The sequence below is a fragment of the Podarcis pityusensis genome (assembly GCF_964106645.2).
Source record: "Podarcis pityusensis genome assembly, chromosome: 2".
In the NCBI taxonomy this organism is placed as follows: domain Eukaryota; kingdom Metazoa; phylum Chordata; class Lepidosauria; order Squamata; family Lacertidae; genus Podarcis; species Podarcis pityusensis.
This window is the reverse complement of record NC_138029.1, coordinates 126,037,183-126,054,771: the sequence shown is the minus strand read 5'-3', so window position 1 is coordinate 126,054,771 and position 17,589 is coordinate 126,037,183. Positions and strand designations below refer to the sequence as shown.

Genomic DNA, 17,589 nt, shown 5'->3' with positions numbered 1-17,589 from the left:
AAAACTGTGGAGTTCGAAGGGACCCCCAGGGTCATCTAGTCCAACCCCTCCACAATGCAGGGGTCACAAAGAAAGCATCTGCCAAATACAGGGGCCCACCCTCTTTCCCCACTTGGAGTCCTCACCCCTTCTCAAGGGACACCCATTTCTGAGCCCCCTAAAGAGCTCTCTCCCCCCCCCAGGTTCGTGGGGGTTGGGCAGGGGGTTGCAAGGACCTCAAAGGACTTGGGTCCCATGGTTTCCTTTCCACCCACCCACCCAGGGGATCCTCCAATTCATCTCTTAGCCCCCCAACAGCCTTTTCTGCACCCTAGCCACCCCAGAGCCTCCCCTTCACCCAAAGGACTTGCCACCCCAGAGGCCTCCCAAAACAAGCGGAAAGAGAAGTGGGGTGATGGAGAGAGGGGCCTTTTTTCTCTCTCTCCCCTTAACCCTTACGTTTCCTCGCTGCTCTGGAATTTCTGCCCGTACAGAAAGTGGTTTCCCAGTAGTGATGTATGGAAGTGAGAGCTGGGCCACAAAGAAGGCTGATCGCCGAAGAATTGATGCTTTTGAATTATGGTGCTGGAGGAGACTCTTGAGAGTCCCATGGACTGCAAGAAGATCAAACCTATCCATTCTTAAGGAAATCAGCCCTGAGTGCTCACTGGAAGGACAGATCGTGAAGCTGAGGCTCCAATACTTTGGCCACCTCATGAGAAGAGAAGACTCCCTGGAAAAGACCCTGATGTTGGGAAAGATGGAGGGCACAAGGAGAAGGGGACAACAGAGGATGAGATGGTTGGATAGTGTCTTCGAAGCTACCAGCATGAGTTTGACCAAACTGTGGGAGGCAGTGGAAGACAGGAGTGCCTGGCGTGCTCTGGTCAGGGGGTCACGAAGAGTCAGACATGACTAAACGACTAAATAACAACAACAACAGAGAAAGTGGGTAAGGCACCGGAAAGGATCTAGATCGCGCCGTGGGATCTCACCAGATTCAGGACGCGGCAACGCTTGGCTGGGACCCAGATCCCTTAGGGGCGGAATGTGGGAGAGCTCAGTGGGTACAGTATGAGGCTCTTCCTTTCAGAGCTGCGGGATTGTGATCCACGTGAGGCAAAAGAGCCCTGCATTATTGACCGGTGGTTAATCATACAAATGCAGAGTTGCCAGGGACCCCGAAGGGTCATTTAGTCCAACCCCCTGCAATGCTGGAAACTCTAATTTGGGACTAGGCAAACTAAAACTGGTACTGTAAAGGCGTGGTGGGAGTTCATACAGTATTCCCTGGTCATGTGCAGAGTTTGCTGCTCTTTCTGTAAAGCAGAGGCAGGGAAGAAGTGGTCAAAGAACCGCCTTGCAGGCTTGGTATAAGCGCAGAAAAGGGGCCTTGCGGGCTGAGGGGCAGGATCCCAGAGCCTCCAGTATAGGAAGAACTGAGCACGGAAGAACAGCCCCCCCTTCTATCATAGAGAGGAGAGAGATAGAGAGGCCTCCCATGCAACCCCTGGGAAAATCCTCAGCGCAGGTTCCCATCCGAGCACCGGCAGGGGCTGCTCTGCCCCGTAGCTCTATGGGCCGGACTTTTCCTGGCAGGCGGGAAAAAGGAGCATCGGGAGGGGCTTTAGAAAGGGGGGGGGGCGTCGCTGGACTAACTCCTCCCGCCCTGCGCTTTCTGTTGCAGGAAAAGACATCAGAAGAGCGAGCAAGGGAGGCGGAGGGGCAGAAGAGAGGACAAAGGGGTAAAGATGCAGGGATGGGCAAGGGGGGCGGGGAGGGGGGAGGAAAGGACAAAGACCCCTCCATATCTCCCCACCCTCCCCAAAAGCGCCTTTACTGGGGCCCATCAGGAGAGTCTGGATCCATGCAATCCCGCTGCCAAGTGGGGACCCAAGACCTGCAGGACTTGCGTGGCTCGGTCTCCTTTGGAGCCCCTCCCCCACAAAAGATCACCCCCCCCATAACAACACTATGGGACATGCACAAGGGCGGGGGTGCAGGGGTCCTTTCTACAGAGGAAGCCCCTGCCGGGTTTCCGTGGCGCCTTCTCCTTGGAAGCACCCTCGCCACGCGCATTTGGGGGCGAGGGGTGAGCGGAACCAAGGGGGGTTTCTGGGCGCAGGGGCGTCTCAGGGACGGAGGGAGGAGGGCATAGGAAGTTGGGGGGCTGAGGGATCAATGGAAGCATCCTTGGCGTGGGAGGGGGGAACCCTGCGGGGGAGGGGGGGAGAGAGAGACCCGGGGCCTTTTGCAAGAGATGTCTCCATCTTGGGCGCTGGCGGGGGAATCTCCAGAGGGGCTGCCTTGGCTTTTTCCTTCCCGGCAAGAAATCTGCCTTGGAGAGAGGGACAGGGAGGGATCCTTGAAAAGGGGGGGGGGTCCCATTTCCCCACCCAGTTCTTTCCAGGATGCTTCTTTCTCCCCAGTCCAGCCACTGGAGAGAAAAGGCAGGAAGATACTGGGAGAAACCCCCTCCCTTAAGTTACCGAAAACTTCCCCCCTTGCTCAGGCTTCGAGTTTATTGCAGAGGGGGGGTCCCGTGTGGGTGGTCCTGGCCCACCTCTGTGCTGGCAGGAGGTCCAGATTTCAAGAGGGCAGACCTGGTGGGCAGAGCAACCCCCTGGCCAGGTCAGCTGCCTGAGAGCTCCAGGGAGGGCAGAAGAGAAAAGTCAGGAGCGCCATTTCGGAAGGGATCTTCCTTTCTTCTTCCCTTTCTCCTCCTTTGTCTCCTGTCTCCGCTTTCCTCTCTTCTCTTCCTGTGGCCTTTTCACTCTCTGTGGAGGGGGAGACCATCAGATTCAGAGAAACAAGGGTTGTGACTCCCCCACCCAAATGTCCAGAATCCTCCTGTCTCTCCTTCCCCTCCTTCTCCCTTCTCTTTCATTTCCTCCCTTACCTGGGTTTTCTTCTCTTCTTTACCTGGACTACCTTACAGGGACCTTTAGGAAGTTCTCCAGAGTAACTGTGGGACCACTGAGTTCCTTTATCCTAAGAAGTTGTCTTCCTTTTTATTCCTGTTCTGTTGTTTATTTCTTGCTATACAGTTACCTTCTTAAGCGCAAATTGAGCTGGCAAGAGGGTTGTCTTGCCCATCTGGAAGGTTTGACTTCCTTCCTGGGGAGAGGGGGGTGTTGACACCCCACAAAGGACCCCCATCCTCCCTGCAGAGAAGCAACCTATCACGGTCAATAGCAATGTTCACTTTCCACTACACGACTGATCATTGATGCTGTTGAACACCAGTGCAAAAATTACAAGCTGCAATGCAATCCGGCAGCATCAAAAGATATGGGTGTAGGCACTTTCTCAGTCTGGTGGGCTTCAAGGGTAAAGGACCCAAGATCATGATAGACAATGCCCATTGCTGGAGGGTTTACATGTAGGTACATGAATAATAATAATAATAATAATAATTCATTATATATTTTTTATAAAATATTTATTAAAGTTTCAGAAAAAGGAATTACATAAAAACAAGAAATACAAAAGTAAAAGACAAAAATAAAAATACAAGAAAAATACAGAATAAAAAAGTAAGTACACTTACAGAAAAAAGGGGAAAAAATCAATCTTTCCATATCTTACATTCATATCCTTGTTTCCCTGACCTCCTCATACCTCCCTTTTTTGTGTTCCAATTCAATTAATTAATTCAGCAATTTCTTTCCCTCTTATTATCCTGATCTTTGATCTTAATATATTATAACATTAAATTTTTACCTATTTAGAAATCCAATTTTTCTATATTCTTTTATATCATTACAGCTAGAAACCACTTAACTTCAATCAAACATCATTCTAACATTCATTAATTTTGCAATATTTCTGTAAATAGTCTTTAAATTTCTTCCAATCTTCTTCCACCGACTCTTCTCCCTGGTCTCGGATTCTACCAGTCATTTCCGCCAGTTCCATGTAGTCCATCACTTTCATCTTCCAGAGTGGGTAGATCTTATGTCTTCCAATACTTTGCGATGAGTATTCTTGCTGCTGTTGTAGCATACATAAAAAAAGTTCTGTCCTTCTTTAACACCGATTGGCCTACTATGCCTAGGAGAAAGGCCTCTGGTTTCTTCAAGAAGGTACCGTATTTTTCGCCCTATAAGACGCACTTTTCCCCCTCCAAAAATGAAGGGGAAATGTGGGTGCGTCTTATGGGGCGAATGCAAACTCCTTGGCTTCAGCGATAGCAACACGAAGCCTCTGAAGCCTGCGCTCCGGAGGCTTCGTGTTGCTTCCGCTGAAGCCAGGAGAGTCTGCTGTTTGAGGCTGGCGGTGGGGGAAAGCAGCGCTTCCCCCATCGCCAGCCCCAGAGGATGGGGGGCAGCAGGAAGGCGCGCGACGCCTTGCCGCTACTCTCCAACCCAGCTTCGAGGCTGGCGGTGGGGAAAGCAGCGCTTCCCCCATCGCCAGCCCCAGAGGATGGGGGGCAGCGGGAAGGCGCGCGAGGCCTTGCCGCTACTCTCCAACCCTCCTTTGGGCTTTTGCGGGAGATGGGGAAATTCCCCCACCTCCCGCAAAAGCAGGCAAAAGCCGCACGCTCTTTAAAGGGGCTCCGCGGCTTCTGCTGGCTTTTCTACGAGGGGGGGAATTCCCCCACCTCCTAGAAAAGCCTGCAGGAGCCGTGCACCCTTTAAAGAGCGCGCCGCTCTTGGGGGCTTTTCCCCAAGGAGGGAGAAGGGACTGACTGGCCGAGTCAGTCCCTTCTCCCTCCTGCGGGCTTTTGCGGGAGATGGGGGAATTCCCCCACCTCCTGCAAAAGCAGGCAAAAGCCGTGCGCTCTTTAAAGGGGCTCCCCGGCTTTTCTAGGAGGTGGGGGAATTCCCCCACCTCCTAGAAAAGCCTGCAGGAGCCGCGCACCCTTTAAAGAGCGTGTCGCTCTTGGGGGCTTTTCCCCAAGGAGGGAGAAGGGACTGACTGGCCGAATCAGTCCCTTCTCCCTCCTTTGGGCTTTTGCGGAAGATGGGGGAATTCCCCCACCTCCCGCAAAAGCAGGCAAAAGCCGCACGCTCTTTAAAGGGGCTCCGCGGCTTCTGCTGGCTTTTCTACGAGGGGGGGAATTCCCCCACCTCCTAGAAAAGCCTGCAGGAGCCGTGCACCCTTTAAAGAGCGCGCCGCTCTTGGGGGCTTTTCCCCAAGGAGGGAGAAGGGACTGACTGGCCGAGTCAGTCCCTTCTCCCTCCTGCGGGCTTTTGCGGGAGATGGGGGAATTCCCCCACCTCCTGCAAAAGCAGGCAAAAGCCGTGCGCTCTTTAAAGGGGCTCCCCGGCTTTTCTAGGAGGTGGGGGGATTCCCCACCTCCTAGAAAAGCCTGCAGGAGCCGTGCACCCTTTAAAGAGCAAGCGGCTCTTGGGTGCTTTTCCCCAAGGAGGGAGAAGGGACTGACTGGCCGAATCAGTCCCTTCTCCCTCCTTTGGGCTTTTGCGGGAGATGGGGGAATTCCCCCACCTCCTGCAAAAGCCCGCAAAAGCCGTGCGCTCTTTAAAGGGGCTCCCCGGCTTTTCTAGGAGGTGGGGGATTTCCCCACCTCCTAGAAAAGCCTGCAGGAGCCGTGCACCCTTTAAAGAGCAAGCGGCTCTTGGGGGCTTTTCCCCAAGGAGGGAGAAGGGACTGACTGGCCGAATCAGTCCCTTCTCCCTCCTTTGGGCTTTTGCGGGAGATGGGGGAATTCCCCCACCTCCTGCAAAAGCAGGCAAAAGCCGTGCGCTCCTTAAAGGGGCTCCCAGGCTTTTCTAGGAGGTGGGGGAATTCCCCACCTCCTAGAAAAGCCTGCAGGAGCCGTGCACCCTTTAAAGAGCAAGCGGCTCTTGGGGGCTTTTCCCCAAGGAGGGAGAAGGGACTGACTGGCCGAGTCAGTCCCTTCTCCCTCCTGCGGGCTTTTGCGGGAGATGGGGGAATTCCCCCACCTCCTGCAAAAGCCCGCAAAAGCCGTGCGCTCTTTAAAGGGGCTCCCCGGCTTTTCTACGAGGGGGGGAATTCCCCCACCTCCTAGAAAAGCCTGCAGGAGCCGTGCACCCTTTAAAGAGCGCGCTGCTCTTGGGGGCTTTTCCCCGAGGAGGGAGAAGGGACTGACTGGCCGAATCAGTCCCTTCTCCCTCCTGGTCGAAAAGCCCGCAGGAGTCAAGTGGGGCTCCTGTGGGCTTTTGCGGGAGGTGGGGGAATTCTGCCACCTCCCGCAAAAGCAGGAAGAAGGTCTTGGAGTAGCGCACAGGCTGCGTGCAGCCTGTCCGCTGCTCCCAGAGCTGCGGGGGGGGGGGAATCATATTTTTTTCCTTGATTTCCCCCCCTGAAAACTAGGTGCGTCCTATGGGCCGGTGCGTCTTATAGGGCGAAAAATACGGTATATTTAAATACCTTTTCCAGTTCATTATATATCATTTCCCAGAAAGCCTTAATCCTTGGGCACGTCCACCAAAGGTGAAAGAATGTACCTTCAGTTTCTTTACATTTCCAACATTTATTATCGGGCAAATATTAGATTTTTGCAAGCTTGACTGGGGTTATGTACCACCTGTATATCATTTTCATAATATTCTCTCAAGGCATTACATGCCGTAAACTTCATACCTGTGGTCCATAACTGTTCTCAGTCAGCCATCATTATGTTATGTCCAATGTCTTGTGCCCATTTGATCATTGCAGATTTCATCGTTTCATCCTGAGTATTCCATTTCAACAGCAAGTTATACATCTTTGACAAAGTCTTAGTTTTGGGTTCTAACAATTCTGTTTCCAATTTTGATTTTTCCACCTGGAAGCCGATTTTTTTGTCCAAATTGTATGCCTCCATTATCTGATAATAATGAAGCCAATCATGCACTTTGTTTTTTAGTTTTTCAAAACTCTGCAATTTCAATCTATCTCCATCTTGTTCCAAAATTTCCCAATATTTCGGCCATTTGACCTCCATATTGAGCTTTTTCAGAGCTTTCACCTCAATCGGTGACAGCCACCTTGGGGTTTTATTTTCCAGTAAGTCCTTGTATCTTATCCAAACATTAAACAATGCTTTCCTGACAATATGGTTTTTAAATGCTTTGTGCGCTTTGACCTTATCATACCATAAATATGCATGCCATCCAAATACATTGTTAAAACCTTCTAAATCCAAAATGTCAGCGTTTTCAAGAAGCAGCCATTCTTTCAACCAGCAAAAAGCTGCTGATTCATAGTAAAGTTTCAAGTCTGGCATGGCAAATCCACCTCTTTCCTTTGCATCTGTTAGTATTTTAAATTTTATTCTAGGCTTCTTGCCCTGCCAGACAAATCTGGAAATATCTCTCTGCCACTTCTTAAAACAGTCCATTTTGTCCACAATTTGCAATGTTTGAAACAAAAACAACATTCTAGGCAATACATTCATTATATGCCTTCTATCTGACTGGATTGCAGGACAAGGATTGCCAGTGCAGTGGTGCCTTGGTTTACAACCATAATCCGTTCCAGAGCTCCATTTGCAAACCAAAACAGGTTGTAACACAAGGTGCATTTTCGCCACCGGGACACGCACGTCCGGGTTTGACTTGTTTGTAATCCATAACATATGCAAACCAGACTGTTTGCAAACCAAGGTACCACTTGTATTACAAGTAAGGTGTGTCAAATTCTAGATACAGGTAGATAGCCGTGTTGGGCTGCCATAGTTGAAACAAAATTTAAAAAATGTTTTCAGAGACCAACTAAGTTTGCTATTGGTATGAGCTTTCATGTGCATGCACACTGTGTATCTGAAGAAGTGTGCATGCACACGAAAGCTCATACCAATAACAAACATCGTTGGTTTCTAAGGTGCTACTGGAAGGATTTTTTTAATTGTTTGTCAACTTGTCAATTCTACAAACTGTGAAACATAGTAAATTGGTGGGATTATAATTTATAGGAATCCTGTAATTTTGAGCTTTCTTGTCTACATCATCTGACTGGTGCCCACAAAAACCAAAGCCCATCTTATCTTTATTAGCCTTTAACTAATAAATACTTTGTTAGCTCTGCTTCTAAAGATGAATATTTTTGAATACTTTCAACAATCATATAGGACATCGATATCACTTCTGTTTTATTTATTCCAGTTAGGACAGAGTCTGATACACCAGTCTGACCTCATCTCCGTTGAAGCAGAAAAACACAGAGACGAGTCCTGGAGAAATTGAGAGGTCTGTACTTTTCTGTGAGACTGTATCTTTTTGTGTCTCATTTCAGTGTGTGGGAACATAGAAAGAGCCCTTCCAGATCTGTAGGATATTAAGGAATTGTGGTATTCTGCTCATAATTCACTGACTGCTTGGGTCCAATATCATTTCGCCAAACTGGCCTCTCCACAGAGTTCACACAAACAGCAGCATTCAGAGCGTAGGAAAGCAAAGCACGAAGAAGAGCTATAAATCCACATCAGTGGCGTAGCGTGGGGGGTGCCAGGGGTGCCAGCCGCACCGGGCGCAACATCTGCGGGGGGCGCGAGTCCAGAGGGAAGGGACAAGTTCCTTCCTCGGCCGGGCTCCCCGCCGCCGCCGCCGCCAGCCTTGCGCCCTAGCGCGCGCGCCCCCCGCCGCCGCTGCGGCTGCGCTCCACTCACTGCTCGCAGGAGGAGCAGCCGCTGCAGCAGCGCTGACGCCGCCACCGACGCCTGGCCGGGCACGTGCAGCCTCTGCACCCCGACGCCAACGCCATCCCCTTCCCCCTTTTTTCCAGAGCTGGGGGAGGGGGAGGTTTTAAAAGGGGGTCATGCATTGGTGATCCTGCAGCACTTTGGGCCGCACGACGCGAGCGCGCAGCACGGATCAGCCACGACCCCACCCCGTGCATTTCCCGGGGAAAAGTGCTCCGCGTGGGAGGCGCGTTTCCCCTTCATTCCCTCTCGTGCAAATCCTCCTTGGGTTCCCTCCCCCGTCTTTCCTCTCCCTACCTCACAAAAGCCTCACCTCGTCACCTCCTCGCTGCCTCTCGCCTCCGCAGGAGCGTTTCCCTCCGCGGAAGAAGGAGCAGGGCGCTTCTGCAACTTTGGATTGCAACTTCCTGCTTCCCTGGGAAACAGAGCCCGGCCGGGTCAGTTGTCCAGCGGAGGGCCAGTTCCCCCCTCCCTGCCCCCTCTCTCTCTGCAACCCTTGCGCCCCCCCCCTTGCGTACTACTTGCAATGCAACTTCCACGCTCCATGCGCTTTCATAGAATCTGTCGAGCTGGAAGGGAGCCGAGGGTCATCTAGTCCCACCCACTGCAATGCAGTAATACGCCGCTGCCCCCCTACAAGGGATCGAACCTGCAACCTTGGCCTTATCAGCGCCGTGCTCTTAAACTGAGCCATCCGGGCTCCCCTTTCCCCCACCTTCTTGCGTGCCTGAACCTGTCCGCGTTTTGCATTCTAACACTTGCAAGCTCCATCCTCCAGCAGTTCCCTGACGCCGGCTGCTCTTCCTTTCAGTCCAATACTTGGCAGCCATAAACTCGCACCGTGTCCAATATCCTATAAAAAGCATTAATCAGAATACCTTGCAACATTTCATCAAAGAAAATTGAGACGCCCTATTCCATAATAATAATAATAGTAATAATTTTATTATTTATACCCTTCCCATCTGACTGGGCTGCCCCAGTCACCTTGGATAAAAATATAATAAAACATGAAACATTTAAAAAAACTTCCCTTCAGATGACTTCTGAAGTTGTAGAGTTACTTATCTCCTTGGCTTGGGGGTGTCTAATAAAAATAAATATAAATTATTTATACCCTGCCCATCTGGCTGGGCTTCCCCAGCCACTCTGGGCGGCTTCCAAAAAAATATTAATACGTCAAACATTAAAAGCTTCCCTAAACAGGGCTGCCTTCGGATGTCTTCTAAAAGTCTGGTAGTTGTTCTTCTCTTTGACATCTGGTGGGAGGGCGTTCCACAGGGTAGGTGCCACTACTGAGAAGGCCCTCTGCCTGCTTCCCTGTAACCTCACTTCTTGCAGGGAGGGAACCGCCAGAAGGCCCTCGGCGCTGGACCTCAGTGTCCGGGCAGAATGATGGGGGTGGAGACGCTCCTTCAGGTCTACTGGGCCGAGGCCGTTTAGGGCTTTAAAGGTCAACACCAACACTTTGAATTGTGCTCAGAAACGTACAGGGAGCCAATGTAGGTCTTTCAATGTAACTTCATACATTATTATTATTGTTGTTGTTGTTGTTTAGTCATTTAGTCGTGTCTGACTCTTCGTGACCCCCTGGACCAGAGCACGCCAGGCACTCCTGTCTTCCACTGCTTCCCGCAGTTTGGTCAGACTCATGTTTGTGGCTTCCCCTCCCCATGCAGCTTGGTTTCGCTAGCCACTCGGAAACCCGAACCCTATGGAAATAGGGATGTCAAGGTTGCAGGTTCGATCCCCGCACGGGACAGCTGCGTGGTCCTGCATCTTTCCTCAGGGCCTGCAAGACAGAGCTGTTCCACCTGGCCTTTGGTTTGGACTCAGTGGGACCCTTATGTCTTCCCTCCCCTTACAGTTTTGATTTGTGGGCTACTTTTAAAATGAGGCTGCTTTTCAAATTGCATTTTAACCTGTATTTTAAATTGGTCCCTCCCCCATTATGTTTCTATTGTAATTTTACCGGTGTTAGCCGCCCTGAGCCCGGCTCTGGCTGGGGAGGGCGGGATATAAATAAAATGTATCATCATCATCATCATCACCACCACAGGGGGTTGGACTAGATGACCATCGGGTCCCTTCCGACTCTACGATTCTATGATTCTATAAAGTCAAGTGTTACCGGAAAAATCCGAGGGCGCGCTCGCACTCGAGTGCTAAAATCCACGGGTTAGGGGGCGCAAATTACTTGCCTTGCCCCGGGTGCTGACAACCCACGCTACGCCACTGATCCACATGACATTCCAGACTTCAAGTGGAATGGCTTAGTCCTGGCCAGTCACATCTCAATGGTTGCAAATAAGCACAGAGTCCATAAACATGCACCAGAGCCCTTGTGAAGGCAATCCTTAGAGAGAATCTTTCACTCTCAGTCCCGAAACAGTCACAATCCAGATGGAAAGTGCGAGTGAGCAAGCCACAGTCCACAGAATCTCCTCTGAAATTCAGTTTCACACATTCCCATTTCCAGGAAAACTGTGCAGGTCAATGACTTCATTTCTTTGACCTTGCAGGTGGTGGGCAACTCCCCAAAACTCTCCTCATGCAGATAATGAACAAAGATAGCGGTCTTTTGAGATCAACTGGCCCAGTTTTTACACTAATTCCCAACACAGGAGGGCCCCTCTTTTCCAGCATCCTGTTCTCAGAGTGACCAGCTGTGATGACTTGTGAATGCTCTTCGCAAGAAATGCCTCTGCTCACTCAGAGATATAATAATAATAATAATAATAATAATAATAATAACAACAATAATAACAATAATAACAATAATAACAATAATAATAATAATAATAATAATAATAATAATTTATTATTTATACCCCGCCCATCTGGCTGGGTTTCCCCAGCCACTTTGGGCGGCTTCCAAAAGAATATTAAAATACTGTGATACATCAAACATTAAAAGCTTCCCTAAACAGATACATATATACAGTCTTTATTTTACATATGTAGAAGCAGCACGTTACAATCAGGTATCCGAATCCTCCGACTCAGATTCTGGAAGTGACTTATGCCCGCCCCTCTCCAACAGAAAAGCGGGGAAGTTTCCCGTGATGCTTCTGTTCCCTCCTCTTTAACACTCTCCTTTCTTTGGCAGACGGAATAGGCATTGTTTCACTGTCTGTGCCAGAACTTCCGGTACGGTGTTGAGGCTCTGGTTCAACATCTGTGAGCCGTTCCACCTCCTGGCTTTCCCTTCTTTCCTCAGTCTCTACTTCCTGCCCCCCTTCCTACCTGTCTCTGCTCCTCCCCTTCATTCTCTGGCAATACCATGACACCAGCCAAGGAGAAACTCACCAGCAGGGCCTGAGGGCAAAATCTCCCTTCCCAGCCGTGATTCCCATCTCCTGGGATTCAGATGAATAATACCTCTGAAGGTGGAAGGAGAAGAATGCTGGTTGTTGGGAACTACCGTATTTTTCGCACCATTGGACGCACTTTTTTCCTCCTAAAAAGGAAGGGAAAATGTCTGTGCGTCTTATGGAGCGAATGTGTGGTCCCTGGAGCCAAATCGCTGTTGCCCTGCGCTGCTGGGGTGCTCTTCGGGGATGGGGGGAGGAGCCACGGTGCTCTGCCGGCAGCCTCCGCTTTCCCCTGAAGCCCCGGCAACGTTTGCAAGCAGCGGGAAGGCTGTGCGCTCCTGGGCTGCTCTTTGGGGGTGGGGGGAGGAGCCACGCGGCTCTGCCGGCAGCCTCTGCTTTCCCCTGAAGCCCCGACAAGGTTTGCAAGCAGCGGGAAGGCTGTGTGTTCCTGGGCTGCTCTTTGGGGGGGGGGGGGAGCCAGATTGCTCTGCCTATAGCTTTTGCTTTCCCCTGAAGCCCCGGCAAGGTTTGCAAGCAGAGGGAAGGCTGTGTGTTCCTGGGATGCTTGTGGGGGTGGGGGGAGGAGCCACACCTCTCTGCCTACAGCCTTTGCTTTCCCCTGAAGCCCCGGCAAGGTTTGCAAGCAGAGGGAAGGCTGTGTGTTCCTGGGATGCTCGTGGGGGTGGGGGGGAGCAGCAAATTGCTGTCTCTCAGTGCCTCCTAATTCAACTGCAAAGGATTGCCTAACTGGATTCTGAGCTCCATTTGAAGTTTAAAAATATTAAGTTTGGGGATTTCTTCAAGTAGCAGTTTTGCAGAAATAGTCATAAATGCATGCAAAGCATCTCCACAAACCAGCAATAGTGAGCTCAGCTAAAACCGAGCAGGCATCTGGCTCAGGAACAGATTAAACTGCACAACTATAACCAGACATCCTGTGTGTTTATGTGTGGACCATGTTCCTAGCAGCTAATCTTTATTGCTGAAAAGAGGCACTGATATTCCACTCCAAATCTATAATTCATTATACAAATTCTTACAAGTACAGTCCACCTATACCAAACCAAAAACATTGTGTTCTCTTGTTATTGAATGGGAGCTATTTATTTGCCCTCTTTTCCTCCTCAGTTCTTTGCTGAGTCACCCCATTTTGAATCTTCCTTTCAAAACAACCATGCCTGTTTTGAGAAAGCACTTCTCATTTGCACAGCCCTGGTTTCTCTCCCTGACTATTAATATTCTTGATTAATAACAGTAAAATGCTCAAATTTTAATTTTTGTGACTGCTGCCAATACTGACTTCCCAGTGATAATGAAAACAGCTACATTATAATGGAATGTCTGTCCTTTTTCCAATCTCTTCATACCATGTCTCGCTTTAAAGCAGCAAAGTGGACAGGAGCCACCCACTTTGCTGTTTTAAATAGTTTAGTACAACATTTGAGTCAGATTTTTTTTTCTTATTTTCCTGCTCTAAAAACTTGGTGCGTCTTTTGGTCAGGTGCGTCCTATGGAGCGAAAAATACGGTAACTGACTGAAATAATTTCAGTTATAGAAAATAAAGTGAGAACAGATAAAAGAGAGAGAAGAGAAAAAAGTTCAAATAATACCATAATATTAAATATTTTCATACTGTACATATGTTTATTAGATATCTACTATATTCTCTATGAACTTATTCCACATGTCATTCTGTTTATCCGAACAAAGTCTACGTCTATAAGCAATCCATTCAAGCGTTGTGTTGTCATATCATCAATCGATCTGAAGGCAGCTCTGTTTAGGGAATTTTTCGATGTTTGATGTTATTATTATTATTATTATTATTATTATTATTATTAATGATTTTTAACATAAACTTTCCAAACAAAACATCCATCTTATCATCTCTTACACATCTGGGCTATTTTTAGCCAGTGACTTACATCATTCCCTTCTAATGGTTTCACCCTATCTCTCTCTTCTGTTTACAATTTGTGTCTTTACTACTGTTTATATAATCAAAATGTTAACATCCTATCTTTTAACCTTGATTAACAATATTTCTTATCTCCATTTTTCACAAGACTTCTTGTTATCCTACAAGCGTATTCAACTGAATACCATTGTCCTACAAATAATTCACAAATTTACTCCAGTCCTTCAGGAATTTTTGGTCCTGCTGTTCTCCAATTCTCCCGGTCATCTTAGCTAATACTCTGTACTCCATCAATTGACTGAAAGAAAAATAACATTTTCGATAGCACAAAATCATTTTTATAACTGATAATCCTTCCCCAAAGTGATAATTTCATCCTTCCCCACCCTTCCAAATCTCTCTTAATCTTATTCCATACCTGGTTGTGGTTGTCTTGATATCAATTTATATTTTGGGGGGTTAACAATATTCTTAGGTATTTCATTTTCTTTACCACCCCTATTTCTGTTTGTTGTTGCAACTGGTCCACCATCTTATTGTTCAAATTTTTAACAAACTTTTTATTTTTATTTACTTGTCTAAACTATTCACTTTTTTCTAGTACTTCCTTCAGACTTGTTATTGGTTCAATTGTTATTACTAAGTCATCCATAAAGGCTTTTACTTTATATTCTTTCCTTCTGACTGATATTCCTTTAATTCCTTCTGCTAGCCTTATATTATTCAGAAGAATTCCAGAAGCGATATGAATAACAACGGTGATAGTGGACACCCTTGTCTTGTCCCTTTTGTAATTTCAATATTTTCTGTTAATACATTATCCACAATAGGTTTTGCCTTTTGACTTGAATATATTGCTTTTAAACTGCTCATAAACAATTGACCCATTTCCATCATTTCTAAGTTTTTAATCATAAATTCCCAAATATATTATCAAAGGCCTTCTCAGCTTCCACAAATATTATGGCTGCCTGCTTTTCATTCATGGCTGTCAAGTATTCATCCAGTCCTAGTGCTTTTCCTGATTTTAAGTCTTTTCTTGCTCTCAAAATTTCTTTTCCTTCTATTAATTCATTCAGTCTGTCCTTTTCTGTGGGATTTGTTGCAATCCATTCTTCTTTAAAAATTCTTCTATTTTGACTATGTTCTCTTTTCCACCGTTTTTATACAATTGTCGGTAATAATAATAATAATAATAATAATAATTTATTTATACCCCGCCCATCTGGCTGGGCCTCCCCAGCCACTCTGGGCGGCTTCCATAAAAAACAAAAATACAGTAAAATATCACACGTTAAAAACTTCCCTGAACAGGGCTGCCTTAAGATGTCTTCTGAATGTCAGGTAGTTGTTTATCGCTTTGACATCTGCTGGAAGGGCGTTCCACAGGGCGGGCGCCACTACCGAGAAGGCCCTCTGCCTGGTTCCCTGTAGCTTTGCTTCTCGCAATGAGGGAACCGCCAGAAGGCCCTCGGCGCTGGACCTCAGCGTCCGGGCAGAATGATGGGGGTGGAGACGCTCCTTCAGGTATACTGGACCGAGGCCGTTTAGGGATTTAAAGGTCAGCACCAACACTTTGAATTGTGCTCGGAAACGTACTGGGAGCCAATGTAGGTCTTTCAAGACCGGTGTTATATGGTCTCGGCGGCCGCCCCCAGTCACCAGTCTAGCTGCCGCATTCTGGATTAGTTGTAGTTTCCGAGTCACCTTCAAAGGTAGCCCCACGTAGAGTGCATTGCAGTAGTCCAAGCGGGAGATAACCAGAGCATGCACCACTCTGGCGAGACAGTCCGCAGGCAGATAGGGTCTCAGCCTACGTACCAGATGGAGCTGGTAAACAGCTGCCCTGGACACAGATTTGACCTGTGCCTCCATGGACAGCTGTGAGTCCAAAATGACTCCCAGGCTGCGCACCTGGTCCTTCAGGGGCACAGTTACCCCATTCAAGACCAGGGAATCCTCCACACCTGCCCGCCTCCTGTCCCCCAAAAACAGTACTTCTGTCTTGTCAGGATTCAACCTCAATCTGTTAGCCGCCATCCATCCTCCAACCGCCTCCAGACACTCACGCAGGACCTTCACCGCCTTCACTGGTTCTGATTTAAAAGAGAGGTAGAGCTGGGTATCACCCGCATACTGATGAACACCCAGCCCAAACCTCCTGATGATCTCTCCCAGTGGCTGCATGTAAATGTTGAAAAGCATGGGGGAGAGGACAGAACCCTGAGGCACCCCACAAGTGAGAGCCTAGGGGTCTGAACACTCATCCCCCACCACCACTTTCTGAACACGGCCCAGGAGGAAGGAGCGGAACCACTGTATAACAGTGCCCACAGCTCCCAGCCCCTCAAGACGGTCCAGAAGGATGCTATGGTCGATGGTATCAAACGCCGCTGAGAGATCCAGCAGAGCTAGGAAACAGCTCTCACCTTTGTCCCTAGCCCGCCGGAGATCATCAACCAGTGCGACCAAGGCAGTTTCAGTCCCATGATGAGGCCTGAATCCCGACTGGAAGGGATCCAAATGGTCCGCTTCTTCCAGGCGTGCCTGGAGTTGTTCGGCAACCGCTCACTCAATCACCTTGCCCAGGAATGGAAGATTTGAGACTGGACGATAGTTGGCCATCGTGGCCGCATCTAAAGATGGTTTTTTAAGAAGCGGTTTAATAACCGCCTCTTTCAGCGGGTCTGGGAAGGCTCCCTCACGGAGGGAGGCATTCACCACCCCACGAAGCCCATCGCCCAGTCCTTCCCGGCTAGCTTTTATAAGCCAGGATGGGCAAGGATCCAGGAGACAGGTGGTTGGTTTCACTCGTCCAAGCAGCCTGTCCACATCCTCGGAGGTAACAGATTGGAATTGATCCCACTCAACTTGACTAGACAGAACTCTAGCACTCTCCTGCCCCGGTCCTGCTCCCACGGTGGAGTCTACTTCTTCCCAAATCTGAGCGATTTTATCTGCAAAAAACTTTGCAAAATCATTGCAGGAGAACATGTGGCCCGTACTGGGCCCCGATGTTGCAGGTGGTTCCGCTAAATTGTGAACCACCTGAAAAAGTCTCCTGCTGCTGTTTTCTGCAGATGCAATAGAGGCGGTGAAGAAATTCTTCTTCGCCGTCGCTATTGCCACTTGGTAGGCTCGACGTTGAGCTCTAACCTGTGTCCGGTCAGATTCGGAATGAGTTATCCGCCACCGGCGCTCTAGCCGTCTCAACGATTGTTTCATTGCCCTCAGATCCGTGGAAAACCACAGGGCTGTCCGGGCTCCATGCAATCGGAGAGGGCGCTTCGGAGCCAAACAGTCAATAGCCCTGGTTAACTCCACATTCCAGCGGGCCACCAGGGAATCAGCTGAAAGGCCATCAACATGGGATAAAGCATCCCCTACCACTCTCTGGAAACCATTTGGATCCATTAAGTGGCGGGGGCGGACCATCCGAATTGGTCCCACCTCCCTGCAGAGGGGATGGGTCACAGAGAAGTCCAGTTGCACCAGGAAGTGATCTGATCATGGCACTTCTTTCGTTTCACTTTTACTTAGTGTCAGATCACCAACATCCATAGAGGTAAACACCAGGTCCAAGGCATGTCCGCGGCTATGGGTTGGGCCAGACTTATTCAGGGACAGCCCCATGGAGGCCATGCTTTCCACGAAGTCCCGAGCGGCCCCTTGTAAGGTCGTGTCGGCATGGATGTTAAAATCCCCTAGGATGACCAAGCTAGGTGTCTCCAGGAGAACATCCGCCATGACCTGAAGCAGCTCAGGCAGG

General features: G+C 49.0%; 1 protein-coding gene across 5 annotated transcripts in view; it reads left to right on the top strand.

Moving 5' to 3' along the window:
• Positions 1 to 17,589, top strand: part of LOC308469735 (uncharacterized protein) — a gene marked incomplete at its 3' end in the record, with an annotated part of 109,947 nt that overhangs the window by 88,698 nt on the left and 3,660 nt on the right. Inside the window, exons 1-3 of one of the 5 annotated variants that reach the window (XM_080992621.1) lie at positions 1,623 to 1,724; positions 3,027 to 3,361; positions 8,052 to 8,135. The exons of 1 other annotated variant lie outside the window; for it this stretch is intronic. Of the gene's footprint in view, positions 1 to 1,622; positions 1,725 to 2,798; positions 3,362 to 8,051; positions 8,136 to 17,589 lie in introns of those variants that run through there. 3 more of the 5 variants (XM_080992622.1, XM_080992624.1, XM_080992623.1) reach the window with 3 other exon arrangements.